Consider the following 8480-nt stretch of genomic DNA (forward strand, 5'->3'; position numbering starts at 1 on the left):
TGTTCTGAAACGAGGTTCTGGGTTACGTGATTTTTGGAGGTTTTGACAGAATGCGCAAGGAGCTGGATTAAATTAAAACAAAATTGCCATCGCTGAGTTAATGACTGTGACAATATGATTCACCACCAAATTAATGCAATATTAGGTCTCATCATTATACTAATAATCTTCTCACAGCAGTACAAAAACAATTGTTTGGGGAGGGGTGACTCATAACATGGGAGAACAGTTTTGGATAAGTCTCAGAGCTTCCTTTTGTGATCTGAGGAGGGAGAGAGAGGCACTAAGGTTTCTGAAGTGCCTGTGCTAGGATGCGGGGGGATCAAAGAGACAGTCCTTGCTCTGGGGGAGCACCCAGCTCCCGTGGTGGGGACAGCCATGAGTGACTGTAAAGTGGTGTGGCCTTGAAAGGAAAAGGACCATATGGAAGGCTTCCTGGAGGCGGCAGCATTGAGGTGAGCCTGGGAAGACAGTAGCATCCATTGGGTCTTGTCCCCCTCCTCACTTTCTTTTTCTCTGCAGCAGGCTGTAGTCTGGCTCTTGTCCCCTCTTCACCTCTGAAATGCTCTTATCAGGTGACCTTCACATTGTGAGACCCAAACATGGGCCCTTGGTCCATCCTCATCTTCCCTGACTCCCAGAGCAAGTGCTCCAAGGGGCTTCCACGGACTCTGCTGGGGTTCCCACCAGCATCGCCGGCCCCCTTCTCTGTCTCCTCTGCTGGGTCCTCTGACCTCTGAACACCTGCGGGCCCTGGACTGAGCCTTCCTCTCCTCTCTCCCCCGCCTCCCAGCTCCCCTGATGTCCTGGACACTCACTGACCAGTCCTGACCCCTCTGATCATCACACACAGGCATCTCACAGTCTATAACAGTGCCACCCTGCGGTGTCTAATACACGTTTTTAAAACCAGGTTTCATGATACAGAAAAATGCACCCGCATAAGAGCCCAGCTCATTGCCTTTCCACAACGTGAATGCATTGGGATGTCAGCTCCAGAATTAGGAAAGAGAATGCTACAGCTCGAGGAAGACCCTCCCGGGCCCTGTGGCCCCACCACACGGGCGTGGCCCCACCACACCGGCATGGCCAGGTCCACCTGAGGTGGGTCTCACCTGGCCTGGTGCTGAACACGAGCGGAATCATGACATCTGCTCTGGCATCTGGCTTCATCTGGCTTCTTTGTCACATGTGTGGGACTCATCCACATTTCCATGCAGCTGTGGTATATCCTTTTTGTTGCTGTAGGGAGTATCCCACCAAATGCACCACAGTTTATTCATTCTACCTTTGATTGGCATTTTTGGTGTTCCCATTTTTAGAATTATGAATAATCCTGGGAGAGGGATTGATGCTCAGTCTTACTCCTTACTCAGGAGTAAGGACTAGCTTGACGTGGTGGGGTGGAGGTGAGGGGGACACGCGTACATTCTAATGGGACTTGTAATACCCCTGCCTGATGGAGGGCCTGCTGTCGGCATCTTGACACCGTTGCTGGCCCTTTTATTTTAAATAAGAGGTTGCATGAATTAATAAAGAGATAAATGAATAAACACATGAATGCATTTCAGAAAAGAACATTATTGCGTGTCAAATATGGTGCTGGCCATTTTTGTAAATGTTATTGTATTTAAGCCTTGGAGATAGGGTGACTCCCTTGACTCTATAGAAGAAAAAAAAGATTCAAGGACCAGGACATTCAGGTCATTTAACTTCTGGACTCAGTTTCCGCATCTATGAAATGGCAACAGTAGGTCTCAGCAGGTGGTTGGGAGAACAGTTGCATGATCTACCTAAAGCAGTCAGCACAATCCTGGCACAGACGAGTGCTTAATAATCTCTGGCTCATCCTCTTTATGTTTTAAATTCATGTGGCTTGTAAGTGGCTGACCCAGGATTTGAACCTGTGAACCTGACATCATCTCACTACATCATTTCCACCCCTGGGGACATGGGAGTGTGAAGGAGGGGTTGTGGCTGTATCTTTCCAGCCCCAACCTGTCCTTTTCTCTCTTGAACTCTGGGATGTGAGGAGGGCTTGTGCCTGAGCCACCTCTGTGTCTCCCCCCACCCTCCTCACTGCACATAATCAGCCTATGATTAAGCAGATCAGTTTAGACTCTGCCCTGGGATCTGACACCCTCCCACCTCCAAAATTCCTTATCCAGAGAATGAAAATAGCTTGTCCCCAATTAGTGGCTCTGCTCACTAATTTCATTTTCTGTGTCCGGAGTAGTAAGGCCTCTTGAACTCTCAGGCCGATTTAAATTTGAATAACAACCAGCCTAGTGTGTGACCAGAGCTCTGAGCTCTCTGCCCTGAGCTTGGCCGGCTGCTCCTGGCAGAGGGCATGGCAGGTACTTCCGGCCTCCCAAGCTGAGGCCTCGTGGACCCACCCTGGGCACGCTCCGCTCCTTCACGTCTGGAGGACCCGCTTGTGATTAGAACAGTGCCCCATAAAAAGTGGTGCCCCTGGGGCTGGCAGGGCCTCAGCCCTCTGGATGAAACTCTCTTTTCTTCTTCCATTAATTTGTCATTTATATCACACTCTTTGGCCAAGGGACAGATGTCAGTTTCAAATGGGGATCAAGTCTGGTCCTGCTTTTAGTCACAGCTGGTGCTAAGAGGTGAGAGGGGGCGGGTGACATTCTCAAAGGGATCTGTGGCTCCGAATAAGACAGCACCACTTCTCCAGTGAGCAGAGATGGCCTTAGTTCAAGCTTGAGTGGTGGAGGAGCTGTTAACAGTGGTCACCACATGCTCCCTGGGTGTCTCTTGCTCAGCCCCGAAGGACCCCAGGGGGTCACAGCAACTCCCACGGGACCCCAAGGGGCCACAGCAATACCCAAGGGACCCCAGGGGGCCACTGCGACACCCAAGGGACCCCAGGGGGCCACAGCAACAGCCAGGGGACCCCAGGGCCACAGCATCTTGCTCTTCCTTGCTCCCTGCCCTTTGGTGTCAGGGATGCACTCTGAGTTCCTTGTTTCTTCCTTCCCCTCGGCTGGCAGTGTTTGCTTAGGGTCTGCTCCTCTGATTCTCACAAGACTGGGGCTACCCTCCTTGAGACTCTTCTCCCCTTCAGTCCCACTCACAACCCTGGGGCCTCTGTGCTGGGGATCCTGAGATGGGATGCAGGGTCTTTCCATGAGGACCTCATGGACAGGTGGGCTCGCAATGATGTTTTCCAAATCAGGATTCTACTAGTGCAGGCAGGGGAAAAAAAAAAAAACCACAGCTCCCGGAGGCATGAGATTTAGGGATCACTGGACTGAAATAGTTCATCAGGCTTCCTTCCTGCAGGACTGCTCAGAGCCTTTACTGGTTTAGGAGAAGAATACAATGTGGCATTTCCCAAACACATGAGGGTAAGACCCTCCCTGCATGCACACAGGGGTGTGAAGAGGTGAGGAACTCGCCCAGGTACACAGTTCAGTGAGGAGCTGAGTGATCGCCAGGGGTCCCTCGCCTGTACTGGTCTCTCCCAAGCTTCTGAGTCTCCAAATCTGTTTAGACAGTCTGGAACCACCTGTCAATGGCACGGGCTCTCTGAGTCACCCCAGATGCTGTCTCGTTAGGACAGCAGGTACAGCATTGGGAGTTGGCAGTGACGGATATCTGATGGGAGCCCTGGTCCAGGGAGCAGGGGACGTAGGAGCAGTCTTGGCTCTGCTGTTTATTGGCTATCTGAGTTGAACCAGTTCCTTCTGGATCTTGGTTTCTCCACATGGAGATAAAGGACCCCCTTCTCTGTCTCCATGCAAAGAACTGGCAACAGTTTACTCGGCCTGTCGACAGTTTGAGGCATGTGCCATTCTGATGGGGAAGGGGATCTTCTTTACTTGGCTGGAAGCCTTTGCTTTTTTCTGGCCAAGATGACTGCGTGTCTCAAACCCGCTGTATGGTCAGTGCGAGGCAAGCACACCTGTAGGAAGATTGGGTTCCGAGCAGGGGCTCGGCCTGAACTGGCCTCATGACCTTGGGAAGGACGTCTCTCCTCTCTGACCTCGGGTCCTCCATCATGACAATGAGGCGATTGGCCTTGCAGCTCCAGGATTGCATGACCCGGGTTCTCCCAAAGGGAAAGTGAAAGTCACTCAGTTGTTTCCGACTCTTTTCGACCCCATGAACTATACAGTCCATGGAATTCTCCAGGCCAGAATACTGGAGTGGGTAGCCTTTCCCTTCTCCAGGGGATCTTCCCAACCCAGGGGTAGAACCCAGGTCTCCCATGTTGCAGGTGAATTCTTTACCAGCCACCAGGGAAGCCCAAGAATACTGGAGTGGGTAGTCTATCCCTTCTCCAGTGGATCTTCCCGACGCAGGAATCGAACCTCCTGCATTGGGGTCTCCTGCATTGCAGGTGGATTCTTTACCAACTGAACTATCAGGGGTTCTCCAGGCCCTGACTAATGGCCTGCAGTCGCAGCTGGCCAGGCCTGACCGGGGAGGGGCCCTTGAGGGCACCGCCATCCCCACGGCACGTCCCGGCAGGTGCGCTCGGCCGCCTGCCCCCAGGAACAGCTGCTGATGGGGCGGGCGAGAGACTGGGTCTTGGTGGGGGCGGGCTGGCAGCCCCCGCTCTGCTGCAAGCGTGGCTCTGGGGTCCAGTGCTCATCAGCTAAGCAGGTAATTATGTGTGCTCTTTGTTCCCTGCACAAAGGAGCTCTCAGAGAACTTCCGAGAGGCCCCGCTTCCTGGCTGATTTGATTTTTTTTTTTACAGAGTTGGAGTGTGAAAGCCAGGCTGAACCTGCCTAATTGTGCCTGTGAAGGCTATTCAGAGAGACCGTTCTTGGAAGGAAATCAGGACGATTAGCTCTTGGCTGCAGCGAGAGGGGAAGCGAGCTAATCATGGTGAATGACAGCCTGTTCCCAGGAGAACCAAAGGGCACAGAACTGGGAGAAAAGACAGCAAGAAAAAAGCGGGGCGTCTGCTGGGCCTGCCTTTGGTGGGATGGCTGGGTTCAGCCATCAGGTGGGAGCAGAGCCGGGGCTGGACCAGGGAGGGCTTTGCTCACTCAGACTGCAGGGGTGGGTGGTGTGACCGTGGGCCAGTCACCGAGGGTTTCAGTGGAGTCTCGGTTTCCTTGAGTCTGCAGAATGAGGGCTGTGCCAAAGGACCGGATGGAACTATCCATCACGGAAACGACAGGTGGGAGCCGAGGGGTCCAGAGCAGATGGTGCTGGAAGGGCTGGAGGAGAGGGCTCCCGCAGCCGGGCACGGGCCCGGTCCTCTGGACATTTCTCGGCCATGGCTGCACCCTCCTCCTTCCCCTCCCAGTTCTCTGCCTGGACCAGAGGAAAGTTTCTAATTTTTTTCCCCCCAAAAGTTACTTGTTTGGCTGTGCCAAGTCTTAGTTGCAGCATTCAGGATCTTTAGTTTCAGCATGTGGGATCTAGTTCCCTGACCGGGGATCGAACCCCTGAGCTCCCTGCGTTGGGAGCGGAGAGTCTTAGCCACTGGACCACCAGGGAAGTCCTGAAAATTTCTAACTCTAATTTGAGTGCCTTGTTGGGCTTCCAGTTCAGAGAGGTAGCAGTTCAAATCTCAGCTGTGTCTCCTCTTAGCTCTGTGGCATTAGGGATGCTCCCTAACCTCTCCCAAGCCTTTTCTTAGCTAGGTACATTGTGGTACACAGTGGCCTGACTCCCGGTGGGTCATGAATGCTTGTTATTACTGCTACGGCATCTGGAAACTAGGGTCCACGCAAGCTCATTCTTCCCATAATGAAAGCTTGGGTGAGTGTGTGGCTGTTTAGATAGCATTTTCAAAATAGAGGATGTGCCTTCCTACCTTTTTTGAATGGAGTCCAGGGTGCATATTTCATTTTTTATTTTCTTTTAAAGAGAAACAGGGACTTCCCTGATAGTCCAGTGGCTAAGACTCCGTGCTCCCAATGCAGGGGTCCTGGGTTCAATCCCTAGTCAGGGAACTAGATTCCACATGCCTCAACTAAGACCCAGCAATAGCCATTAAATAAATACATATTTAAAAAAAATAAATTAAAGAGAAGCAAACAAGTGTCAGGGCCCCAGCCTTGAAGTTGGGTGCCTGAGCCTGCATCAGGGCTCCACCTCTCAGCGGCTGTGTGATAATCACTTTGATCCCCAGTTTCCTTATTTCTCAGTAGAGATAATGATCACATCCACTTAAGTAAGTAATGGGTAAGTGATGGGAACTACTATACTCAGCACAGGGACTGGCACTTTGTAAGTACTCAACAGAGTTTAACATCATCATCTTTATTATATGATGGCTCAGGGTCACGCTGAGCCACACGTGTGCCAGCAGGTGACAAGGGGATGACTCTATTCCCACACGGCTAAATGAGAGAGTCAGGGCTCAGGTTTAGCCAGTGTTCACGGCAAGGCTGCCAGGCTGACATCTGGGCTATTGGTCTGTGCTGGATCATGTCAGTTGTTAACTATTTTGAATACCTACACCTGGATAGAAGAGATAGACCCTCTTCTTCCAGTGCAGAAACTGAGGGGCTAGGTGTGGGTGTGGCTAGCAAACTGGTCCTAGAGGTGACCCAGGTCTGCTGTGGGGAGCCCAGGGCCCTGCAGGGGTCTCCCGATCCCCATAGCCACTCCTCTGGTCCCCAGGGGTGAGAATGCAGCTGCTACACCAGCCTCGGCATTTTCGACACGCACGTGGGAACAGGCTACCCGGGCCACGAGAGGAATCTTCCTTGTCTTTGTCCTTGTCCTTTATCCTTTGGCTGTTTCTCGAACTAAAGGCTTTGCATTCTTCCCGTTCAGAAGACAGCCACTCTATTCTTTCGGTTATCTTTACATATATTTATTTATTTGCCTGCACCTGGTCTTAGCTGTGGTACTCGGGGTCTTATCTTCACTGCAGCATGTGTGATTCAGTTCCCTGATCAGGGATCGAACTCCAGTTCCCCGCAATGGGAGCCCGGAGTCTTAGCCACCAGACCCCAAGGGAAGTCTCATGTTTTGGTTATCTTAATCTCGACATGGGGCTTCCCTGGTGGCTCAGATGGTAGAGTCTGCCTGCAATGCTGAAGACCTGGGTTCAATCCCTGGGTTGGGAAGATCCCCTGGAAAAGGAAATAGCAACCCACTCTGGTATTCTTTCCTGGAAAATTCCATGGACAGAGGCTCCTGGCGGGCTTTAGTCCATGGGGTCACAAAGAGTCAGACACGACTGAGCAACTAACTTTAACTTTTTAATCTTGACTCTTAAGGAAATTTTGGAGCGGCCATACGCGTTTCCCACTGAGCACCTTTGTGGAATCCTGAGCGATGAAGTTTCCAGAGGGTGGCATGGCTGAGAGCAACGGTGGCCTCTGAGGACACGTGGCCAGGTAGCTGATGTCCCCAGGACCCCGTTCCGCGCGGGGAGGAGGCTGGGCGAAGCTAACTGGGCTGCCAGCACCACAGAGGGGACCCACTGTTCCTGACCCCAGCCGCTCCTTTTGGACACGAGAGATAAGTAGTGTAACGACTACATGATATAAAATGGTTTGAAACAAGGTCTGTAAACAGCATCATGCCAACAGGCACTCAGGGGTATGTGACTAGCATCCTCTCCTGGGTGACCCGTGGTAGGAGTGGAGGCAAACCACAACAGATGAAGGAGGTGAAGAGGTCAGGGAGGATGCTCCCCCTGAAGAGACTGGAAAGGACACGCAGCTGATTGGACTTGGGGTTCGGCTGGGTCCCTGTTCACCCTGTTCACTGCGGGTGTGTGTCGTGTGCCCTGTGGCTCCCTGGGGCTTCTCTTTGCTGACTTCTCCCTGCTCACTCTGCTGAGTACAGCGGCCCTCCCACAGCCCACGGCGTCTGAAGGTGGAAAGGGCGGTGGGAGGCACGGAGGGAGTTTGCCGGTGGGCTTGCTGGCCCAGCGGTCCTTCTACCCGTGGGGCCGAGTAGGAGGGTGGCCTGTGGCAGGGGATCTCTGTCCGTCGGCCTCCCCCGGCCCTCTCCGCTGCCTACCTGCCAGGAACACACAATTCCGTCCTAATGCCTTTTCAATAAAGCCTTAAAGATGACAGACCCCATTTCCTGAGTAGAGCAGAGAGCAGTTATTTTACACTTCATCTAATTGATTAGAATGACTCCTCTAAATTAACTAGGCCTTGCAGAGCCAAGGGTGGGGTAGAGAGCCAGGCAGACAGAGTGGCTTGCCCAGGGGGTGGGGGGGCAACAGTGGCGGGGGATGGGGTGGGGGGAGCTCCTCGGATCCCCACAATGCGGGCTGCGATCCATCTTCTAGATCCTGCACTCCTTCCTTCAGACCAACTGCCCCGCCGCCCCCCGCGCCCGCCCCATACCCCAGGTTCCTGCGAACCTGGCGAAGTATATCAGCCACTGGCTTCTAACAGCCTCTGTCCTCCCTGGACCCCCGCAGCCTGTGACCAGGGCCTCTGTCCTGGGGTAGGCAAGGGTCAAGGGCACCCTGCATGGCAAGTGGGTGAAACGTTTGGTCTCCATTAATCCTTCAAACTGCTC

General features: G+C 52.9%; 1 long non-coding RNA gene across 1 annotated transcript; it reads left to right on the forward strand.

Moving 5' to 3' along the window:
* The first annotated feature begins 4405 nt into the window (after positions 1-4405).
* LOC133065449 (uncharacterized) lies at positions 4406-8020 on the forward strand. The gene is made up of 3 exons (XR_009694890.1): positions 4406-4629; positions 4726-4856; positions 7214-8020. It is a non-coding gene; the product is annotated as an uncharacterized LOC133065449 (long non-coding RNA).
* Positions 8021-8480: the final 460 nt, after the last annotated feature.

The sequence above is a fragment of the Dama dama genome, chromosome 11, assembly GCF_033118175.1.
Source record: "Dama dama isolate Ldn47 chromosome 11, ASM3311817v1, whole genome shotgun sequence".
NCBI lineage: Eukaryota > Metazoa > Chordata > Mammalia > Artiodactyla > Cervidae > Dama > Dama dama.